The sequence below is a fragment of the Dipodomys ordii genome, unplaced genomic scaffold (assembly GCF_000151885.1).
Source record: "Dipodomys ordii isolate 6190 unplaced genomic scaffold, Dord_2.0 Scaffold162, whole genome shotgun sequence".
NCBI classification, from domain to species: Eukaryota; Metazoa; Chordata; class Mammalia; order Rodentia; family Heteromyidae; genus Dipodomys; species Dipodomys ordii.
The window spans coordinates 1,862,622-1,887,580 of record NW_012267378.1 but is presented as its reverse complement, the minus strand read 5'-3'; positions in this window follow the sequence as shown (position 1 = coordinate 1,887,580).

Below are 24,959 nucleotides of genomic sequence, written 5' to 3'. Positions count from 1 at the left end.
CAATCCAAAGCTGTCTGACTTCCTTCGGGTCTTTAACTCTTGTCTGAAACTTTCTAAACGATGCTCTGAATGTGGTCAGAATGGAGTGAGGAGGTAGGAGCCAATCCACCAATCTCATGTCACAGGAGGCCCAGGTCTCTCTTCCACAGCCCAGATCCTCGCAGGAAGCATTCGGAAACGCTCCCAACTGTCTGGCATGATGACTGGCAGCTCCCAGATATTTGGTCACAGGTTGTTTGAGTCTTGACTTTTGACAGGTGGAAAGAGATGAATCTTAGCATTGGCTCATACTTTTGTGAAGAGGCTCCCCTAACTGTAGACTACGCTGCAGCTCTGCACATCAGTCAGGTAGTATCTGTACCCAAATCAGGCCCCCCTGACACAGCGTCTACAGAAGACCTTTCTGGAACAGAGGAGGAGGCTGTACCAAGGCCTTTCCAGAGGGCGCCCGGGCACATCTGGCAGGTGACAGGTAGTGCAGGCCAGCGGCCGCTCCAAGGGAAAGGCCTACACCGTGGAGACTTGAGTGCGCGCATGCGTCCAGCCTGGCGCGCGGACCCCCACTCGCGCGGCGCGCCCCCGGGGTCCACATGCCGCGCGCATGCTAGTGGAGAACGCACGCTCCATCCACTCATCCCTGGGCGACACCTGCCGCAGCCGGGGCTCGGGCGATGGGGGCAGCAGCCCGCCGCGGCCGCCCCTTTCGCAACGCGACCCTCTCCCCGTCAGCCCCGGCCTGGCCTCGCCTACTCCTAGGACACTGGGTGGGGAAGAAAGAGGGGCGGAGACCTGGGAGGCGCGCGCGTGGCGATCGGAGCCGCTGTGGCTGCAGGAACGGCGGGGTAGCCCCTCCTCTCCACCAGTCCCAGGCAGGGAAAGGGGTGCAGCGTTCCACACCCCAAAACAGGCGGTGCCCGGAGGCGCGCGGCGCCGGCGGGCGGGGAGCAGGGTGGGCGACGCGCAGGAACCACCCGGGCCGCTGGACTCCTTTCGTGGGGGGGGGGGCTCCTCGGAATGGGGGGAGCAGCCGTCACCCCATCCTGCGGTTAGGACACGGGAGACGCCACGCCCAGGACCGCGCGTCCAGACGCGCCCGGGAGGAGCGGCGCGGGGATCCAGCTGTGAGCGCAGCCCCCGCAGGGCGCGGCGGGCGGGCGGGAGCCGGGCCCGGGCTCGGTTGGTGCCGAAGCGGGAGAGGCCCAACCCGCCGGCGAGGAGCGGCCCCGAGCCAATGACCCGCGGCAGCCGTGGAAGCAGTTTGGTCTGGCTTTGTTCTGCTCCTGAGCCGTGTTGTTTTTTGGATTGATTGATTTCTGTGTGTGCCATGTTATTTTGGCTACAAGGAGACATGGCCCCCCAAGAGCTCGCCCGGAGACTGGCTTCCGTGATCACTCAAGTCGGTAAATGAAGGCTTTTTCTTTTTTTTCTGCTCGCGTTTTACTAACCGGGGCTGGCGCGGGGGCTGGGGCGGGGGGCGGAGGGGGGGAGGTGGCGTGGTCTTGGGGCTCGCCCGCCGCCCCGATCGCTAGCCGCCCTCGGATGCCCGAGAGGTTCGGGTGCGAGAGGGCGTGGCTTGGGGAGGCCCCGCCCGGGAGGGCTCGGGGACCGCGGGGCAGGTGCCAGCACCAGGTGGTTGCCCACTCTGTAGAGCTCCAAACAGAGCTGCGGGGCCGAGGGCCGGTGATGCGGTTCTGACCGCGCAGGTGGGAAGGGGAGTGGTGCGGTGGTTCATGGGTGATGAGAAAGGATGGGGGCACACCAGGAACAAATGTCTGCTCGCCAAGCCACCGAAGGCTGATTCCTAAGAAAGAGAAGGGGCTTGCCCTTAGACGGAGCTCTGCTGCCTGGGTCCTGCGCCTGGTGACGCGAGTGCTGCCTTGGGGGTGCTGACAGCCCCTGATGAGGAACCTCTGCCAGCGGAGGCGGCCTAGCGATTCTAACCCTCATCCACCAGTCAAAAAGGGGGAGCACCAGACCGCCAGGTGGCTTCCCCTGTAACCCTAGCTTCTCAGGAGGCTGAGATGTGAGGATCGTGATTGAAAGACAGCATGGGCAGGAAGTCCAAGAGACTCCTATCTAAAATTAACCAGCCAAAAGCTGGTGTAGTAGATCAGCAGCCTTGAGCAAAAAGCTATGGGAGAGTGACCAGGCTCTGAGTTCAGCGCGCGCGCGCGCGCGCACACACACACACACACACACACACACACGGAAGAAGAGGGGAAACAACAACAAAACCCCTCACATATTCCTTGTTCCTGAAATACAGGTTGTAACGCAGACAGGCCCTATGCAGTAAAGAAAAGAGGATATTAAGACAGTTGCCAGTTCATTTTTTCTTAGCCTTCTCCTCTGCCTCTTTCTTGAGTCACCTACACACATTTAGAACTTAACTGTAGGTGACTCTAATTACCTGCTTAATTTTCTCTGTTGATGACTTTTCTTTGAGATTCCTCCACGAATGCTTACTGGTTCTTATTGGTAAAACAAGGTAGTGTTCACCTCAGTTATCTATATGTTTGTTCAAACTGCCTTTTCATTTCTAGGATGTCAAAATATTTTCTTCAATTAGTGAACCATGATTGCTCTTTGTATATCCTTGTCGAGTGTGTTTGGTGAAATAATAATGTACACCTTCAGTGAAACACTTAGAGTGATATATTTGGTAAAGGCGATTCATGTGCAGAGGACTAGTTTTGATCATTTGCTTTTTTTTTTGAGGAGGAGGGGAGGGGAATGTGCCATTTTGGGGGCTTGAACTCAGAGCCAGGATACTGTCCCTTAGCTTTTTCATTCAAGGCTGGCAATCTACTACTTGAATCACAGCTCCACTTCTGGCTTTTTTTTTGGGGGGGGGAAGTGTTAATTGGAGGTAAGAGGCTCACAGACTTTCCTGACCTATCAACCAACTGTGAGCCTTGATCTTTAAATCTCAGCCGCCTTAGTAGCTAGGATTACACGAGTGAGCCATCAGTTGAGAATTCACTTTTAGAAATGTTTCTGGTACTAAATGTGGACACTGACCTTTTTAAGACAAGAGATCAGGAGAATCTTACTGGGGAGACTGAACATGAAATAATGCTGAAGGAGGAGTGAAATAAGAAAAAATAATAAAAAATGAATGTGGAATTCAAAATCCATTGAATGCTGAAATGATAGGTCATGCATCAGTTATAAATGGAAATGATGAGAAATGCACAGGCAATTTTGGCATTTTTGGGGGAGGGACATTGTACAGTGTACTTGGAGAAAGGCTGCTACAGGTTTCTACTAGGCAATGTAATCTTATAGAACTGCTGTGGGGTTGACAAAAACCTTATTTGTACTGCATGGCTACAGTAACCTAGGTGTGAAATTGTAGTAGAGGGAAATGCAAGTGGCCTTGAGTGTGACAGTCTGGACTTGTATGGTTCCCTGGACAAGCCATTAAACTCCAGGTTGAAAAGTAAATTTAGGGCTTCCTGACTCAGCTCTAAGACTATTATTAATGAAGATAAGGAAGATGTGGTTAAAAATACCATCTACACAGTGATGGTACAGTGTTTCAGTTATGGGTCCTATTACAAGGTCTTGGGAAGTTCAGGGGTTCTCTCAGAGGAAGCGTGCCATCTGCTCAGTGAGAAGACTGATCAGGATAATGATTTAAGGCCCCTTCCCTTTCTCCTGAAGTAGGCTATTCTTGAAGATCTGATAGACAGTGTCCCTCAGCTCCTGCTAAGCTGTCTGTGTTGTCTGCCTTATTCCCTGCTTTCTTCCATGCTCAACCCTATGCAGGATACATGCAAGAAAAGATTTTTGCTGTCAAGGACTGTGTAATGGAAACAGGGCATGATTGAAAACAATACAAATTTATCTTCTTACAGTTTCTTTTTAATAGTTCACAGTGGGTCTCACTCGGCCAAAATGAAGGTATGAGGAAGGCTTCATTCCTTTCTGGACTGGATATTACATCAAAAAAATCCTTTTCCAGATTCTATTTTGTGTCCTACATTCCTTGGCTTATGGCTCCTTCCTTCCTTCCTTCCTTCCTTCCTGTCTGTCTGTCTGTCTGTCTGTCTGTCTTTCTTTTGTTGGTTGTGGGGCTTGAAGTCTGGGCTTGGGCACTGTGCGCTCTTCAGCTCAAGGCAAGCGCTCTACCACTTAAGCCACAGCACCACTTCCAGTTTTCTAGTGGTTTATTGGAGATAAGAGTCTCACAGACTTTCCTGCCTGGGCTGGCTTTGAACTGTGATCCTCAGATGTCAGTCTCCTGCATAGCTAGGGTTACAGGCATGAGCCACTGGCGCCCGACTTGGTCCCTTTCTTTTCCATCTCCAAAGGCAACAATGCCAGACCCATCTTTCTCCTATCACCATCTGCCTGGCTCTCTTGTTTTCCTCTTTTGCTTCTTAGGACCCCTGGAATTATGTTGACCTCTTCTCTTACTTAAGGTTGGCAATCTGAGTTCTATCTGTAACATTAATTCCTTATGCCTTGTAACATAACACATTCTTAGTATCTAGGAATTGAGATATAGATACGTTTTTGAATGGGGGAAGATCTTTTTCCTCCACTGTAGTGCTGCTTTTGGAAATATCTCCCGGAGGCCTATGTGGTAAAGGTTTTATCACCAGCCTCTGATGCCATTGGGAGATGATGGAGCCTTTAGGAGGTGGAGCCTAATGGAAGAAAGTTAGGCTGTTGGAGGGTGGGGGAAGGCCCCGGGAGGGGAAGCTGGGTACTCTGGCCCCTTCCTTTTTCTTTCTTTGCTTCTCAATCATCATCTCCTTTGCCATGTGCTCTTGCCATGATATACTGTGCAGTCATGGGCTCTGAGTAATAAGGTCAAGTGATTATAGACTGAAATCTCTAAAACTATGAATCAAAATAACCATTTTTCCCCTTAGTAAGTTGACTCGTCTCCAGTATTTGTTACAACCATCACAAGCTGACTAATACGACTTTGGCTGTCTCAATGAGAAATATGTTTGTGGCTCCATGGAGATTGGTGATACATAGCATGGATTTTGCCTTGGAGCTGTCCACAGTTGGAGGGTGAAGGTGAAGGAATAGTTTGTTTGCTGAGCTATGCTTTGAATTTACTCATTTATAGTTGGTACCCCGAAGACACACAAATGATCACCATATTTGTGATGTGAGAAACCCGATTTTGTTGGAGTGTACCAGGCTAATGGCTTATCATGGTGATGGACTTGTTATAAACAGGTCATACGTTGAGAATTCCATAGAATCAATGTTTACTTTCTCTAATGTGGAGAGTTCCATAACTATCCCTGCCTTTCCATACGTGAGGTAAGGCTTTCATGTAAGATGAGAGTGAGCATACCCACTCCACAGGGCTGACGGAAGATAAAGGCCTACATAACTCTTGTGAGGGCTTCCTACATGCTGGTGGGGATGGGCTCCAGAAGCAGGGACAGGGCGATGTATTCAGGTACAAGGACAGCTTTCTTTCCGGCTTGGTTCTTTGCCCAAGTACTTCACAAGTGCTGTCTGTGCGTAAGAGTGGGAAGTCTGTCTGGAGTTTCTGTTAAGCAGGGTTACAGCTCAGTCCTGACCCCAAGCCAGTGGAGAACAGTTTGAAGTTTCGGGCTATCCCTCTGCTTTCTCCTTTGTGGTATTGAAGACAAAAACTCAGAAGCAGAACTCAGCTGGCTGCCTGAGTGCAGATTCTGTGGACCACGCTCGAGGCTTTCCCATTAGTGGTGCCAAGTTACACAAGCACAGAGACTTTTTCCACACACGGATAAGAATATGTATCCTCCTGTGAAGTGGGATGATAAGTATGCCCTTCCTTCTGCTTATTTCACATGTTAAAGTGAGACTTATAATGGTAAATGGTTTAAAAGAAATCCTTCAGCCATGTATCAGTGGCCTCATGCCTGCAATCCTAGCTACTCAGGAGGCTGAAATCTGAGGATCTGAATTCAAAGCCAGCCACGGCAGGAAAGTCCATGAGACTCTCATCTCCAATCCACCATGAAAAAGCTGCAAATGGATCTGTGGCCCCAATGGTAGAGTACTTCAGCACAAATCTCAGGGACAGCTTAAGCCCCTGAGTTTAAGCCCCAGGACTGACACGTGTATACACACAACACACACAAATAAATAAGGTAAATCCTTTACAGATTATAATGAAAGGAATATGAGGTGAGTCATTGTTGCTTTGCTTTGTGGATCAGCAGAAGTATGAACACCAGTGTTTTACTATTCCTCTAATCTGGTTAGGAGGGCTGCACACCAGTGTTCCTCTAGTTAATACTAGAGATTTCATTCAGCACAGGCTTGTTCTTCTGGGGGCACAGGCTAGCTTAGGTGCCTGCAGGAGGAATGAGTGGGGTTGGTGTGGGAAGAGGTGGGCAGGGAGGGTAGGGCATATGAAAAGACTGCTCTGAAGTGTGAGAGGCTGCTGGAGTGAATGTAGAAAAACCTGCCTTCTGCTGACACCAGATGTTCTGCTTGCTTCCTTCCCTGAAATCAGCTGGGCTGTCCACAGGTACTAGGGTCATTCAAAGCCTATAAGACCACGCATGTTACATGGTGTGCTTTGATGGTGGCAATGGCCGTTCCATAGTTCCATCACTGTATGAAATGATTCACTTCAAGCTCTGGATTTGGTCTGTGTCTGCAAGTGATTTAAAGCAATTTGGCACACCTACTTCGGGGAAGTTTCCTATGGCTCCTCCACAAATAGGGTTGGTTTATTTTATTCCTTTAGCTGCAGTGGGTTCTCACGGGTGCCCTCGAGTCATATTTCAGCTCTCTCTGCTCTGCTCCCAATAGGTGAAGGTTTTGTGGACATGGAGGGGGTGTTATCCTGGGCATTTCTCTCCCAGGTCTGAATCCCTGACAAGCCCTCTCCAGCCTCCCACTCCATTCCCAGTCCAGAGAGAATAAGATCAGCCTGGTGGTGGCTGTGAACTCCTCAATCATGGCTCTGCTGGTCCACATGTCCTTGTCCCCCCCCCACCCCTTAGTCCTTGACTCAGACTTATGAAATTCATTTTAGATCTCCTCCTCTTTCTCCTCCTCCTCCTCCTTCTCTTCCTCCTCCTCCTCTCCTTCCTATCCCTCTTCTCTTTTTCCTCCTCTACCTCCTCTGCCTTTCTCCTTTTCTTCTTCCTCTTTGCTTTTCTTTTATGCCAGTATTGGAGCTTGAACTCAGGCCCTGGGTGCAGTTCCTTAGCTTTTTTGCTCAAGGCTAGTACTCTATCACTTGAACCACAACCACACCTCTGGGGTTTTGCTTTTGGTGGTTAATTGGAGATAAGAGTCTCACAGATTCTATTGTCGGGGCTGATTTTGAGCCATAATCCTCAGATCTCAGCCTCCCAAGTAGCTAGGATTACAAGCATGAGCCACTGGTATCTGACTGATTTCTTCCTATTTGTATACATTTCTTATTATGTACATTTCAAGAGAAGCTTGGGTTTTGTTGTTTTTCTGACTTTTTCTTGTTGTTTAGGCAGGGAGGGAGAGAATGGCTAGCCTTCCCCCAACCCCCCACCCCCAGCATTCTGGGCTCCTTGTCACCTGTGAGTGGCTCACAGGGAAATATAACTTGTGTGCTGGGCCTTCCTTCACCATGGGGTTGGTTGCTCCAGGCTGATGTTTGCTGCACTAAAACCTTTGTAAACTGTACTTAGCTGCCGGGCAATCTCTGTTTTCCCTGTGTTTCACCATGTATTGGTATCTTGAATGTTAAACAACTGCAGGTCATTTTCAAGGCTGCTAACTTGAAGAAAATGCTTCCTATCACCTGCTATCTAGGAACAAACAACACTCAGCTCTCAGTCATAGTCACCGGATGAGCATTGCTCCGCCGTGGCCAGTGGCCAGCATTTGTGCCCCAAAGGTTCATCTGTGTTGCCTGTCTTTAAAGCATACTTTAAAGCATACTTAGTTTGACATCTCTGCTGACATGCTTAGTTTATAGAGCTAATTTTTAAATCTCTCCAGAATAGTTGAGGATCAACCACTGAGGATCCAAGCAGAAGTAGTCCTGCTTATCTTGGGAATTTTCACTGATGTTGAGGCTATGTTTTATCTGCTTCCCTTTAGGTATTTGCATGGTCTGGCCACAGGGCCTCTGAGCCCAAGTCTGGCCCTAAGTATTACCTCTTTTCAAATGAGTACGTGTTTTTTATTTACTCATTGTGAAAAGTGGGAATTAAGTGCTCTCAATACAATTTTCCACGACTCCCAGTGCCCTCTCGTGGCGCTCATCATTACACCTTTTTACACAACTGGATTCGCGTTTACCCCAGATGACACGGTATTACACATTCTAGAACACACTTCCACCTGTTCAAAAATCCAGATAATACACATTCTTGTACGTTCTCGAGTTTCCTGACTTGTCCACTCATGAGCACCCGTTTGTGATGCTAATTCCTCAGTAACCGTCCCCCACAGTCGGCGGTGCCCTCTTGTGGCAATCACCCGCCATTGCACCCACTTACACAAAATGCCTTGAACCTCCATGTGCGCATATGGAATTACACAATTTCCCAAACATTTCCAAACACCCTTCTGCTGGCACAAACACACAGAAATACCTTGTTACATGTTCCTTAACGCTTTTATTTTTTTATTATATATATATATTTTTTTATTGTAAAGATACTATACAGAGTGTTAGTTACATGAGTAAGGTAATGAGTACACTTCCTATTGAGCATTGTTACCCCCTCCATTGTTTTCCCCCTACCATCCCTTCCCTCCCTACTTTCCCCAAGGTTCTTTTTTTTGTTTGATTGTGATTAAGTGATTACATAATTCCCCGAATTTCACAGTATTGTGGAATAATGATGCTCATTTAAAGTCACAAGTTCATTCTAACTTTCCTGGAGCAAATTGTCTATCACAGTCTATAACATATAACGGTGTACACATATACACCATACATGTGATCAGCAGCATGGGGATATTTAGTAGTGGTTCGACCAGATGAGTGGGAGCTCTTTGCTTCTTAAGTCCTGTTGGTTTTGTCATATCATCTGACATTTTGGATTTAGCATCCGCTTATCAGGGAGACCATGTACCATTTGTCTCTTTGCTCTTGGCTTACCCTTAACGCTTTTAAACAAGCTTCCACACTCCTCCTTTCCTGAGTGCCGGCTTACAGCACTCACTCGCTATGACCCATTTGCTTGCTTACTGTTGCCTTCTTGCAGCACTCCCTTGCAGTTACACACTGGGCACGCACTAGCGCCCTCTTCCAGCACTCACTCGTCAATACAACTTCCCCAGACTAAGTGGGTGTAATGATGAGTCAGTAAACTTGGTAATATACAAGAATGTTGTATCAACACCTTTCTGGGATTTTGAGCTGGTAAAAGTGTGTTTTGGAGTGTCTGGGTAAGAATTTGTAATATTGTGTTATCATGGGTAGGTTCAAGTCCAGTTGTGTAAGAGGGTATAATGGTGTGCCACAAGAGAAAGCAAGCAGTTGTGGAAAATTGTATTGAGCAGCATAAGAGGGTGCTAGCACACTGGCCAGTGTGTAATTGCGAGGGCGCGCCTCAAGGGGGCAACAGTGAGCAGGCAACTAGGTCATAGCAAGTGAATGCTGCAAGTCAGTGCTCAGGCAAGCGTGCTTATTTAAAAGCATTAAAGAGCACGCAACTTGGTTTTCTGGGTGGAAGGGTGCTTGGAAATGTTTGGAAAAAAACGTGTAATACCGTGTACCTGCGTGGAGGCTTGGGTCATGGATCCCACATGGCCTCCGCTACTATTGTCCTCAGCTGCCTCTGATCTTCACCAGCTGATTCTTTATCTCTGGGACTCTGTTCAGTTTTTCTCTCTAGAGATATTGATGGCCCAAAGGAATTATGGCATTTCTTATCTTACTAGTTCAGTTTATTGGTCTTGGGATAGGGGAGGAAATTCTGAGAGAAGAAAGGTTCAGAAAGGACCCGCTAAATAAATATGATCATTTTTGCAAGTGCTAGCCTTATGCTTTTAGAATTATTAAGAATATAAAGTACTTTGGCAGGTTGATTTTTTTCCAAGTTGATTTAGGCCTTTAGTCAAAGACGTTTTGACATTTTTTAAGGCTACTCCTAAGAAAAGAGAACTTCATTCAGTGTGCCTTTGCTTTCTTTGGAGTAGATTCCAATACTAACTTCCGCTAGATGCCTACCTCAGGACTCAGGCTCAACAACTGCATTCAGATTCCTCTACATGAAGAGAGCATGTGACAAGAGCATGCCACCGTGTCAGGAGACAGCCATATATTGCCCTCAAGAGATTATTATGTACAAGCAGACTTTCTGAGCTTTTAACCCCAGCTGGGTAACATACAAACCTTGTCTAGTTTACAAAACAAAGGATCTGAGGAGTGTCCCACAGAGGCCTGTGAGCCACCCACCAGATCCAAGGAAAGTCTGGAGCTCAGTTTCATGTTTATGTCAACAAGCAGTCCAAAAAGTCTCATCTTAGTCCCCAATCAATTGCCAGTACCAGAAATGAGTTTGGATGTTGAAGATGTTGTGAACATAATGGTTCAGGAAAGCTCTTTACAAGAAAATGTGGGGGTTGGGGATTTAGCTTAGTGGAAGAACACTTGTCTGGCAAGGCCCTGAGTTTGGTCCTTAGTTCTGATTTAAAAAAATGAAAGAAAAGAAAAATACACTGTAAGGATATGGTCATGATGTAGTCACAGGCTCTGTGACACCAACCCAGACTACTGCCTCTTCTGCTGCAGCCTTAGCACTCTGTATGGCCCCTAGGTTGATAGAATGGATAAGAGATGTTGATCAAGATACATTGCACTTATAAACTGATTGGTTGAATCGTAACCTCTTTTTACAAATACTTAACGATAATAAAAATATAATGAAAGAAAAGTCCAAAATGGGAGAGACAGGAAGGAAGTAAACCTAAGATAAGACCAGGTAAAGTCAGCCATGATATTTAGCAACCCGAGCTCATACTCATCATTGTGACTGAATATTTTTGAACTCACAAGACATTGGTTGTGTGGCAGCACAGACATTAGAACAGGAGCTGCAGGCAGTATCACTGTCTGAACATGTTCCTAGCTCACAGACCTCACCTTTACCATTTTATAGGCCCTGTCCTTCCCTCTGCTCTCCCTGGCTTTGCGTTCCTCTTTGTTTTTTCATTTGGGGAGGAGGTTTGGCATTGGGCCCATGAGCGTTTGCACCTTTCGCCTTCTACCTTGCATTCCCTTGTGCTCCCAACTGCTTCATTTATTCCTCTAGCAACTTGAAGCTTTGCTTACAAAGGAGGAAAAAGTCCTCAGGCTGTGAAATGGGATTTTAGACCTTGACATATGGTACAGAAATGAGAAGGAAAATTCCACCCCAACCTGGTTTGCCCTTCAGGAGTGAGATGAGTATTTTTTCTCTCACAGTGCCTTGGGAAAACTAACCTAGATTTTAGAAAGAAAGATCATGTTTCCTGGTCATATTCTGAGGCCTTATGGTAATACTCTAAAAAAAGAAGCAGAAGAAATAATGGGGAATGAGCATTGTGCAGTATTTCATAATGGCTTAACATAAACAACTCTGCTTATAAAATTAATACAGTCTCTGTTTAAGGTCTGGAAAATTCAGTATTCAAATGTGAATTCTTCTGAAATGGATCCCTAAATCAAATGCAATTTGAATAAAAAAGTCTATCAAAATGTAGAATCAGCTGAAAGATACTAGAACAGGAAAAGAAATAATCATCTCTTATACTACCTAATTTCAAAACAAATTGACTCTTTGGGTGCACAAAAATGTACCAGGATCTCGATATACTTCACGTGCAGAAACCAACTCAAAACCATCACGAACCTAAATAGAAAGCCTAAGTAGAATCTGTTGGAAAGCATAGGAAAAAAAATCTTTGTCATCTTGGGTAAGCAAAGAATTCATAGATCAAGACTAATAGCATGATTCATAAAAGAAAAACTGGATAAATTATACTTGGTCAGAATTAAATTTTTCCCTCCTCTACAGAAGACTTACTGAAAGTCAGGGATGGTGGTGCAGGCCCATCCTTTTAGCTGCTTGGGGGGTGGAGATGAGAGAATTACAATTTCAGGCCAGCTGGGGCAGAAGTTAGTGAGACTCTGTCTCAAAAATTAGCCAGACATGGTGGCACATGTAATTCAAGTTACTTAGGAGGTAGGGGTTGGAAGGTCACAGTCTGAAGCTGGTTAGGGTAAAAGTACAAGACCTGATCTGAAAGACAACCTAAAAGCAAAGGACTGGGGGCATGGTCAAGTAAAGCCCTGAGTTCTGTCCTTACTATTGCCAAAACAGGAAAGAGAAGGGGAAGGAAGAAACAAATGAAAAACCACCCCACCAAATAAAATCGCCTATCTGATGAAGGAATTCTACGTAGAGCGTTTAAAGCTGTCTCAAAATAACTTCAAGTGAACCAACTTAAAAATGGGGAAAAAATTGTATGGATGCTTTACTAAAGAAGATCCGCAGAGGAAAACACGACCAATATCAGTGGTCATCCGGAAAGATGCATGCACGCCCTGTGCGGGCTGAGACATTCCCAGTCCTGGTTAGGTCGGAGGCCCTGAGTGGAGCCCTCTGCTGGTGGGAATGTGAATGACAGCCACTTTGTAAAAATGGCAGTTTCTTAGAAAGGTAAACATACAACCCAAGAATCCTATCTTAAGGAAATGAAAATTAAGTCATTCAAAAATCTGTTCTAGCTGGGTGCTTGGTGACTCACACTTGTAATTCTAGCCACTCAAGAGGATGAGACGTGAAGATTGTGGTTTAAAACCAGCCTGGGCAGAAGAGTCCATGAGACTCTTCAGTAACCTTCAAGAAGCCAGAAGGGTGTGCGTGGGTGCTCGTGGCTCAAGCATCTATAATCCTACCTACTCTGGAGGCTGAGACCTGAGAATTGAGGGTCAAGGCCAGTCCAGGAAGGTTGAGTAAGACTCTTATTTCCAATTAGGCACCAAAAAGCCAATTACCCACCAAATAGTCGAGTGTTAGCCTTCAATGAGAAAGCTAAGGGACAGCTGCCAGGCCCTGAGTTCAAGCCTCAATACGGGTACAAAGAAAGAAAGGAGAGGCAGAGAGAGAGAAAGAGAGAGAGACAGAGAGACAGAGACAGAGAGAGACATAGACACAGAGAGAGACAGAGACAGAGAGAGACAGAGAGAGAGAGAAAGAAAGGAAGGAAGAGAGAGGAAAAAAGATGAATTTAGAAGGGCTGAGAATGCTTCTTTTCCCTGGTAGTTTCTCAAGGAGGATATGAAAGAGAAACATTTATTTCTCTCTGAGATAATTGCTACTGAGATAATTGGCTCCTTCCTTCCTTCCTTCCTTCCTTTTTTTCTTCCCTCTTTCCCTCCCTCCCTCCTTCTCTTTCTTTCTTTCTTTCTTTCTTCCTTCCTTCCTTCCTTTCTCTTTCTCTCTCTCTTTTTCCTTTCTTTCTTTTTCTTTTTTGTCAGTTGTGGGGCTTGAACTCTGGGCCTAGGCTCTGTCCTTCAGCTCTTCAGCTCAAGACTAGTGCTCCACCACTTGAGTCACAGTGCCATTTCCGGTTTTCTGGTTGTTTATTGGAGATGAGTCTCACAGACTTTCCTACTTTGAACCAGGATCCTCAGATCTCAGCCTCCTGAGTAACTAGGATTATAGCTGTGAGCCACTGGTACCTGGCTTTCTTCCCTTCTTTCTATTAACTAGTACCCAGTTATTTCAGAATCTGCTATTTTACAAGGAAAATGCAATCTTTTATTGGATACTTAATCTTGATCAAATGATTAAAAGCCCATACATAGAATAGTGTGTGTGTGTGTGTGTGTGTGTGTGTGTGTGTGTGTGTGTGTGTATGTTGATTCTGGTGATTAAACTCAGGGCCTGATCACTGTCTCTGAGCTTTTTTTTTGCTCAAGACTGGTGTTCTTCACTTGAGCCACACTTCTACTTCTGGCTTTTTCTGGTTAATTTGAGATAAGAGTTTCATGGACTTTCCTGGGCTGGCTTTAAACCATGATCTTCAGGTCTCACCTTCCTAAGTAGGATCACAAGGCGTGAGCCACCAGTGCCCAATGGAACATAGGATTTCTAAGCATTGTCCATTCAATAGAGTCAGGTATAATCTATTGGGCAGCTTCTGAGATTTTAAACTCTGCTTCTCCCTGCAGTTCTATAAGCTATAGAGAGGCACAATTATGGACACTGCTGGGTGTATGCAGTTACACACCCACTGACATTGTGCATTCACAAGAGGCAATGTGAGCTCCTATGTTCAATGGTGCATGGATGCCCACCAAGGCTTTGAGGCTATTCACATCCTGAAAGGGTAAAGCAGCTCATGTTTATTAAGGAAAAGAGCCTTGTCTTAGTCCACTTTCAGTTGCTGCACATTACTTGGAGCTGGATAATTATGAAGAAAAGAGCTTTAGTTTGCCTCACAGTTCTAGAGGTTGGGAAGTCCAAGAACATGATGGCAGTCATTGCTTGGCTCCTGGCGTGGGTTCATGCTGTGTGAACTCACAGGAAAACCAGAAAGCCCAGCAGGCTAGTATGGAAGAAAGGAAGGAGTGAAGGGGCAGACTCTTTGTAAAACTAACCCCCACTCTTAAGTGAACAACACTAATCCCTTCATGGGAATGTCGCTCCCAAGAACCAAAGTATATCCTCTCACCATTGTTACATTGGCAATTAAATAGCAGCCTAAGTCTTGATAGGATCTAAACACATCCAACTTTCATGTGAGGAATCAGACTCTGCCACGTGCTCACTGCTGGTGGAAATGCAAAATGGTACATTTGAAAACTGCTTTATTTGCTCCCCTGTATTAAAAGGTCCACAGACTTTGCCTTATCTAATGGTAGAGAAAAAGAAGCCTTCCCAAGCCTTAGCATCTTCAGTTAGAGTAAATTGTTCCTTTTGGCTTAATTATTCTCTTTCTTTTATTTTTGTATTCAGTGTGTGTGTGTGTATGTGTGTGTGTGTGTGTGTGTGTGTGCGCGCGCTTTGCGTGCGCACGTGCTGGTACTGGGACTTGATCTCAGGGTCTGTGCCCTGTCCCTCAGCTTTTTCATTTAAGGATAGTGCTCTACCACTTGAACCACAGCTACACTTCAGGGTTTTTGGTGATTAATTGGAAGTAAGCATCTCATGGACTTTTCTGTCAGGGTTGACTTTGAACCACAATCTTAAGACCTCAGATTCTGAGTAGCTAGGATTACAGTCATAAGTTACCAGCACCTAGTTCGGTTAATTTCTCCAAATACTTCAATACAGTCAACACCAAGAGCTAGCTCTGAGGTTTACTCAACAGAATAGCTCAGATTAGAAATCTGAGAACGGCTTTTTGATTCAACTATTCCGGGAAAAGGTATGGCAGTTTCTTATAAGTTGACCAGATGCTGATTCAGCATCTCTAGGCATTGGCCCACAAGAAATGGGATACATGGTTACACAAAGGCCTTCTCATGAATATTCATAGAAATTCTGCTCATAACAACCAGTCAGGGTGCAGGTGGTGGCAGGGGGAGATGAATGTCCATCAGTGAGAGAAGGAATGAACTGTAGCTGTGAATACCATTGACCACATCTGGGCAATAAAAAGGAATGGACTTCTGACGTGCATATGAGCTCAAAAGCTTTGCCTAGAGAGAGAGAAGGTTGAGCAAACATCTATAAGGAAAAATTCTGAACAAAAAACTTCAAACAGCAAAAATGGCCATTCACTTTACCTGGAAGCAGATAATGGCCAGATGTGTCATTATATAGGTGGCCAATGGTTTGGCTGAATGATCAAAGATGTTGAAGGAACTGTAAAATCAGTGAGATGGAAGTTTGAAGAAAAGATATGTGACGAGATCTCTATGAATGAGCAAAAACATGAGGATGCCAGGCACCAGTGGCTCACACTTGTAATCCTAGCTACTCAGGAGACTGAGATTTGAGGATTGTGGTTGGAAGCCAGCATGGGCAGCAAAGTCCATAAGACTATCTCCAATTAACCAGAAAAAAAAGCTGGAAGTGGAGCTGTAGCTCAAGTAGCAGAGCATTAGCCTTGAGCAGAAAAGTTCAGGGATGGCACCCAGGCCCCTGAGTTCAAGCCCCAAAACAAGCACAAAAAAAAAGAAAGAAAGAAAGAAAAAGAAAAGAAAGTGAGGCTATTTCAAAGCATGCCCTCAGCAGAGGAAAATGTTGATAACCAAGAGAATAAAGTAACATTTTATGGCTGAGGGCTAGGAACCTGAGTAGGCTGGGAAGAGATGGAAGATGCTTTCTGGGGGTGACAGCAATGTTCTTAAGAGGGGAACAGATTTCATGTTTTATACTTCCAACAGAAATATTACATAAGTCTATTTTCACCCTGTCTTAAACATAAAAGTGAAGTCAAGCACCAGTGACTCATACCTGTAATTCTAGCTACTCAGGAGGCTGAGTTCTGGAGGATCGAGGTGCAAACCAGCCCAATCAGAGAAGTCCAGAAAAATGCTGGGCTAAAAGCATAGTTCAAGTGGTTAGGTGCTAGCTAAACAAGCAATCTGGGTAAAAAAAAAAAAAAGCCCTGAGTTCAAAATCAGGAAAATTTAAAAACATGAAAAAAATCTCTTCCACTTTCTTCTTAGCCATTTGCAATCTTTATTATATAACTATCGTGTGAAGGATACATTTAAAGATTAGACATTTGTATACAAAACTTTTCACTTGTCTACCAACAGTTGTGTCCTTCCTTTTTTTATTTGCTTTTTTTAAAATACTTTTTTATTATGACAGTTTGTGCCCTTCCTTTAAATGCCAGTATATACCAGCAATAAGCAATACATCAAACATGAAAAAAAACACAAAATAAAGTTTATCAGGAAAGTGCAGTGTCTCCAAGGGCTTTGCCCAGCACAGTTCCTGTTCTTCTCTGGTACGAAATGAGCTCTGGGTTACATTGTGCTGGCAAAGAGCATCTTTCAGTGAGAACCATTGTTCTTGCAGCTGATCCTCAGGAGCAGCTCCAGATACTCGACGCTCCACCCAAAGACCTGAATCTTTCCCCTCTGTTGTTTTGACCTATGTTGCCTACTCAGATGGTAAATGCTATTGGCTGCAGTTTTAGATCTCTGCATCTCATTCTTTGGCAGCCCCGAGGGGCTGGGACAAAGGAGAGCAGAATTGTGACTTGGCAAAAGATTTAAAGTTTATCCTTGTTATTTTATTTTCAATACCTGATGTCTGCTGTCTCCTGATGTCATCACCAACCCCAGTATTTACCTCTCTATTCCGATGTCCCCATCCCTTTGCTTCCAAATAAAGAAGTCTGGTAATCTGTTGGGGCTATAATCCTGAGAGCAGACCCCAGTCCAGAGGATCAGCGCTCAGCAATGAAATGACCTTGAGTGAACTTCAGAGAGATTAGCCAGGAGGATGAAACATCGGTGTGATGCTGAGAGGAGTGGAGTGAGGTGACGTGGATTCCTGGAATCCCATGGCTACCCTGGGTACAAAGTGTGATCCAGCAAACCGCAGCTCTGCACCATATACCCTGGTGCGGATTACAGAGGCAGAGATGAGGGCCTATCACCATCTGCTAGTGAGCTGTGCCCGGCTGGAATACAGAGCAAACCAAGGTACTTGGAAACAAAGAGGCACTTTTTTGGGGGGGGATGTGTTATCATGTATCTTAGAGGGGCAAGAATGCAATTGAGATATTTTATATTTAACAAATTTGTTTTGCAATGAGCTTTCTTGTGGAAGCATTTAAAAAGATTTTTTAAAAGAAGAATCAACCAGCTCTTGCAATGTTATAAATGTTGATATAGGTTCATAATAAAAATAAGTGATTTGTAAAAAAACACAGATTCCAAGCTTATTTTAGAAGCATAGAATTTTTTTGGTGTATGTATGTATTGAATGTTATCTACCAATGTGATAACTTCATTTTTTGGTTTAGTTGTATGATTTATTTATTTGCAGTACTAGGGCTTGAGCTAAGGTCCTAAAGCTGTCCATTAGCTTTTTTGTTCAAAGTGTGTGCTCTATCACTTGAGCTACACCTGTACTTTCAGCTTTTTTTTCTGGTTAATTGGCAATAAGACTCCTTCAGATTTGTCTGCCCAGGCTGGCTTCAAGCCTTGATCCTCAGATCTCAGCTTTCTGAGTAACCAAGATGACAGGTTTCAGCCCTTAGTGCTCAGCTGGTGTTGTCTATTTTATAAAGAAACAAAACTATACTATGTTTGATTATGAAAATGAGAGTTCAAATGATGAAGTTCATGTTCCTGGAGAAAAACATTACATCTGAAAGGCTCCATGTCAGACATGTGAGCTAATAACCACCTAATAATGTGTAGAAAAGACTTACTGCACTTTGGTGGGGTAGTGAGAATTCTTGCCATTTCTCAGCATGCCTTCCAGGTTTCTGGAACTAGAAGGACAAAGGCTCAGAGACTGAAGCTCAAGTGCTTGTCTTCTGGGTCAGCTTTTTGCTGTAGCTATACTTTTGCCTTGACAATGTTTATATTACATTTCTTCCCTATATTCTTTTTGTTGGTCATGGGCTTGAACTCTGGGCCTGGGCGCTGTCCCTCAGCTCTTCAGCTCAAGGAGAGCACTCTACCCCTTGAGCCACAGCACCACTTCTGGTTTTCTAGTGGTTTATTGGAGGTAAGAGTCTCACAGACTTTCATGCCCGGGCTGGCTTTGAACTGTGATCCTCAGATCTCAGCCTCCGGAGTAGCTAGGATTAGAAGCATGAGACACCAGCACCCCGCTCTTCCTTATATTCTTAAAGGCCAGAGCTACTGAATATTTGCTAATCAGGAGTTAGGAATGAATAATTTGCTAGTCAGATTCTGTCTTCCATACTTAAAATACAGATATGCTCAACTTTACAGGGTTTGACTTTAAGTCTAAATTACTGCCTTAGGACTGATTGGAGATGTGATTCAGGTTGTAGAGTGCTTACTTAGCAAATGCAAGGTCCTGAGTTCATAAACCTGTATTACAAATAAAATACCCCAATTTCACTAAAGTTAAGTCACAGTAAGAGCTCTGCAGGTTTGTTAATATTGATTACTTGAAGTTGACCATGATTATTATTACTATTATTATCTTTAAGTAATTGTACAAAAGGGTTTCAGTTCAACCTGTTAGTTTATGTGTACCATGTGTATTGACCAATGCAACCCATTTAATCATTCTCCCTGATCTTTCCTAACCCCACCCATCCCCTCAATTTCCCTCATTGAGTTTTCCCCCTTTTTTTTAGGTTTGATATTGGGATCTTTTGTTTATTGACTAGTGTTCTACCAACTGAACCATGCCTCCACACCCCTACTTCTCTTTTTCACATGTCTTTGCATATTATGATGCATTTACCCACCTTTCCTCTCTTCATTCTTGACCATGTTTTAATATGCATTCACCAACTGTATTTCTTCTGTGAATGATCTATTGTTAGTCTGTGCCTATTGTATTAGTTTTCTGTGTCTGCTCCAACAAATGACCACAAATGTCATGGCTTACAGCAACAGAAATTTATTTCCTCACATCCTAGAGCTCAACAAGCCAAAAGCAAGGGGTTGGGGGGGGGTGTTTCCAGGCTTCTAGGGGAGATCCATTTCTTATCTCTTTTGCTGTCTGCTGGCTCAGTGCACCTCTGGCTTGTATCCCAGATGATGTGTGCTTGCATCATTTCAATACCCGTCTGCATCTTCACATCATTTCCTCAACATTTCTGCTTCTTTCTCTCTTTAGGTCATCATCTTATACTACTTTCTCTGGTTTGTCCCATGACTCTGCTTACAGCCAATAGAATCAAGAGCTGTGAGTGGGCTGAGGAAGTGCAGTAGAGGCCCCAAGGGCTCCACATGGCAGTGGGGGAGGGACTGAGGTGTGTCTGAAGATGAGGTAAGGGAAGCCTCAAGCCACAGGCGGCTTATTTTCATCACAGAAGGAAATGTTAGGGCACAAGTTTGTAAGGTCTCAGTTCAACATCTACTTATATCCATATAGATGATTATTTTTATTGAATGATAAAAGAAGTAGACTAGTGGACAACTTAACCCCCACCCCAGATGCCTTCTCATAAAGAAGAGAGGAAAGGTCCAATAATAATCTAGAGAGTCGGGATTCAGTACAGCTCGCTTTCTGGTAGATTTGGCAGCATGAAGAAAGCTTGTTAGGAGTTCACAATTCTGGGCTCCAGTTCAGCCCACTGTTCAGAATCTGCCTTTAAGAGTCCAGGTGATTATTGTATTGTTGGTGGGAGGGTAAACTTGTTCAACCACTTTGAAAAGCAGTATGGAGGTTCCTCAAAAGACTCCACATAGAGCTCCCCTGACACCCAGCAATCCCACTTTTGGGCATTTACCCAAATGATCACAAACAAGGTTATTCTAAAACTACCAGCACAACTATGTTGATTGCAGCATTATTCATTATAGCTAAGATATGGAACCATCCCAGATGCCCCTCAGTAGAAGAATGGATCAAGAAAATGTGGTATATATAATAGAATTCTGTGCCTCCATCAGAAAAATAACACTGCCCCATTTGTTAGGAAATGGAAAGACTTGGAAAAAATTATATTAAGTGAAGTAAGCCAGGCCCAAAGAAACACAAGTCCCATGGTTTCTCTTATTTTCAATAACTAGTATATGTCTGAGACAAGCAGAAAAGGTAAAAAGCTATGTATATATGACCATATAAGATAATGTTGAGTGCAATGAACCCCAAGATAGGTTATTATCTTTGTTGCTGTTGTTTTTTAATGTACTTATAATGCACTATGTGATTTTTTTGTTTCTTTTGTATGTTCTTCCCCCATAGTATAACCCCTATTGTCACTGTATTTGGTTCTGGTTCCCTGCATTTTGTATACACATTTTTCTAATTTGGGGAGGGGAAGGGAAATAACAAAATGCTGAAACAAGGATACAGGTTGACCCATTGTAACAATAAGATGTACAAGACACTATGTTGAAAATGAACTTTACAACTTAGGGAGAGGGAGGAAGGAGTTGGGGAGGTGGGGAAGGATGGGATGGTAGGGGAAAAACAAAGGAGGGGGTAACAATGCTCTATAGGAAATGTACTCATTACCTTACTCATGCAACTGTAACCCCTCTGTACAGTATCTTTACAATAATATATATATGTATATATATATTAAAAATCTGGGTGATTTGAGAGGACTGCTGATAGGGCTTTGGGGTCCTGGGACATGTTTTCTAAGGACATATCGCAGTGTGCTCAGTCTCAACAATGATCATACAGTATAATCCATGAGAATCAAAAGCATTGGGCTTCCCTGGGACCTACACAAAAGTTTTATACTTCACTGTTAGACTGCATGTACAGTACAGGTGGTATTCTCCAGCGAAGCTCCATTTGTCTTTCATTCTATTAATAATTAGAAATTATGTGCAAAGGTAACAGCCTAATAAAAGCCATGAGAAACTAAGCAGGGCCACTGTTGTCCCCAGAGGTGTCCTGCAGTCACTCAGTACAGAGCTATCTGAGCCATTTCAGTAATGATGATAATAGTGATTGCTTTTTATTTGTCATTTCCCAGGTGATGGGACTGGTTTTGCCAATACCAGAGTTGTGTAGAGTTGTAGAAATGTCTAGACTGCCATTTCCAGTTATGGTTGGTAAAGGGATTCTTCTGCATAGTGTGCTAGTCAGCATTCAGTAACTGTAACAAAATAATCAACTTATAAAGAGGAAAAGTTTGTTTTGGTTACCAGTTTTGGAGGTTTCTGTCCATGACTGATTGACTACATTATTTTGAACCTACACCTGATGGTGGGCAGCATGTGATAGGGGAAGGTGTTCACCTCATGACCAAATGCCTTAGAGTAGAAAAGACTCAGGAGCGGGGTGCTGCTCTTCCTGTCAAGCCCCCCAGCCCACCATGATTGGGTGGCCTCTCACTGGGTCTCACCTCCTGGTAGCACTAAGCTGACAACTAAGCCTTTTACCCATGAGCCTTTGGGGGTCATTTAAGATCCAAAGTGCATTGCATAGTAACTTTCAACTCAGCCTAGCAGAGTACTTGTGTTGCTCAAGGATATAGTGTGAAACACTAGCAAAGATGAAGCACTATTAAAAATTATCAAGTTCATCTGTAATGGAGAAAAGGAGAAAAAGGACTTAGGTAAGTATTCATAAACAGAACTGCCTTTCCTAATGATATCTTAATAGCTCTTAAAGCACTGTAATTTTTTAGGATTTCTTCCAAGATTTCAAGAATCTAAAGCAGGTTTACAAAAGCAGGCTCACGTACCATTGTCAAATAAAAATTACTAAGCCAGGCATTAGTGGCTCATGCCTATAATTCTAGCTACTCAGGAGGCTGAGACCTAAGGATCGTGGTTCAAAGCCAGCCTGAGTAAGAAAGACATCTCTAATTAGCTACCAGAACACTGGAAGTGGAGCTGTAGTCCAAAGTGGCAGAGCACTAGCCTTAAGAAAAAAGCTCAGGGACAGTGCCCAGGCCTAGAGTTCAAGTCCCACAACCTAAGACAAAAAAATATATTATAGTTTACTTTATAGTTCATATATAATCTTATTTTATAATTTTAATGTTCTGTTTTGTACTTTGACCAACACACCCTCACAACAACACAATTAAAATACTTATAGAGCTATGTTTGTTTATTTGTTGTTGTTTTGTGTGTGTGTGTGTGTGTGTGTGTGTGTGTGTGTGCCAGAATTGGGGTTTGAACTCAGGGTCTTGAGTACAGGGACTTGAGCTCAAGACCTCATGCTCTAGCTCAGTTCTCTACTCACAGATGGTATTCTACCACTTGAGTCATGCCTCAAGTCTAGCTTTTTGCTTGTTAATTGGTGATGGATTCTTGAGAACTTTTTGCCTAGGCCGACTTGAACCATGATCCTCCAAGTGTCTGCCTCCTGAGTGGCTAGGATTACAGGTCTGAGTCATACCCAGCCTAAAGCTATGTTTTGTATATAATGCAAGTCAGAAAAATGGCGGACAACTCATTATTGCCCACTTCTGAGAGTTGTGACTGGGCCAGTGACACGTGAATGAATATGGGTGTATGAAGATATGAGCCATTATTCCTGAAGATGTATCTTTTTCTGTGCATTTATGTCAGCAAAATCACTGTGCTATTGCTGAGATTTTTTACAGTGTGGGTAGTGATCTGAGTAGCAGTGACCTAAGTAAAATGGAATTGTGTTCCAGGAGTTGAGTGAGTATATCAGCATCATGAACTAGAAGAAAATGGAAAAGATTGGTGCTTGGTGTTACTGACGTGACACTTTATTACTTACAAATCTCCTTCATTCATGTATGAGAGGAAGCACTGGGCACGCTGATTCATTTGTCTTTTCTCTTGCCTAAGCACTTCCACTGCCCCAGTCCTCCCTGAGCTCAGAGGCGACAAGTGTCCCTGTTGTCGGCGGTGACGAGGCACACAAATCGTCACAACAGTCCCATGCAGTCAGCCTGGCTTGAGAACGTGGACAGAGAGATGGGCCTATCTTCCTGAGCCAGCATCAGCGAGTACAGTTCTGGCTTTTCATAAAGAAGAGGAAAGGACCTAGAATACTCTTGAGACTAAGCCATGGATTGTGGGCCACGGGTGCACCCGGTGTTCTTTCTTGCATAGGTTTAAGGGGTGGAAGTTGATTCATGGAGCCTGGGGGAGAGGGGCAGGAAGCTTTTTGGAGATGCAAGTATTTCACATCTTAATGTGTGCCATCCATGCATAAGCTGGCCAAGTCCATCAGGCTCTTCTATTAAGAGTTGTGCTTACCCCTTGGGGTAACCCCTTTGAACAATTAGTAATTTACCGAGTATCAGGGAGCTGTAACATGTTTTAACTGTGGGGTTAGTGGGGGAATGTACAAACGGCAAAGTGAACAATGACAAATAGTCATAATACTCAATGTACGTATGTGAAAATGGAAACTAGATGTGATCAGTGGGAAAGGGAGAAGAAGGATGGGAGAGGCGAGTGGCAAATACAGGTGTTAAATTGTAATCCCCTAGTACAACCATTTGTAGATTAAAAAATGAATAAAAAAGATCTGTGCATTCTACTGCTTGTAAGCTGAGCCTTTTAATAAAGCACTGAATACCAGAGACTTGTGCCTTTAATCCTAGCTACTCAGGAGGCTGAGATCTGAGAATTGAGGTTCAAAGTTGGCTGGAGCAGAAAAATCTGTGAGACTGTTATCTTTAATCAACCACCAAAAAGTCATAAGTGGAAGTGTGGTTCAAATTGTAGAACACCAGCTTTGAATTGAAAAGCCAAGGAAGCCAGGTGCTGGTGGCTCACACCTGTAACCCTAGCTACTCAGGAGGCTGAGATCTAAGGATCCTGGTTCAAAACCAGCTGGGCAGGAAAGTCTGTGAGACTCTTATCTTTCTGAAGTTTAAGAGCTCTTGCATCTGCTTTTCTAATCCCTTTTATTCACCATTAATTTATAGACAGTCACTGCCAGATGGTATGCCATTATGGGGCAGGGTAAGCATAGCTGTAGCTCATAGTGAAGAAAGGCAATGTATTGTGCTATTTCTGAGCTGGTTAATAAGATGGAGAAGTGGGAGTCAAAGTTCCTCTTATAGTGATTTTGTCCCCAACTCAGCAATTGGTTTCCCTGGACCTCTGGTTTGACGGATGTCTTTCCGGTCTGCTGGCAGTCAGGTCTGGTTTGGTCAGTCTGATTGGGGGAGCTTCATTTGAACTATGGGGCATGCTTTTTGTGTTTCTTGTAACTAATGGAAACAGTTCATCTGTAAAGTGTTGTCAGGGGTTGGTTATGTTCTTTTATTCACACAGAGGTGTGGGACCTAGACCCTGGTCCCAGCTGGTGTGCTGCCCTAACAAATACAGTTGTTGAAATCTTGTTGGTTCACTGGCATATCTTCTCATTGTTTCTTTCTAGCCATCAATTCTCTGGGAACAGTCCTGGTCTGTCATTGGCATTAGAAGCTACCATTTTTCTCTAGTCCAGACCATTATACTTCTTCCTCTTAACCTA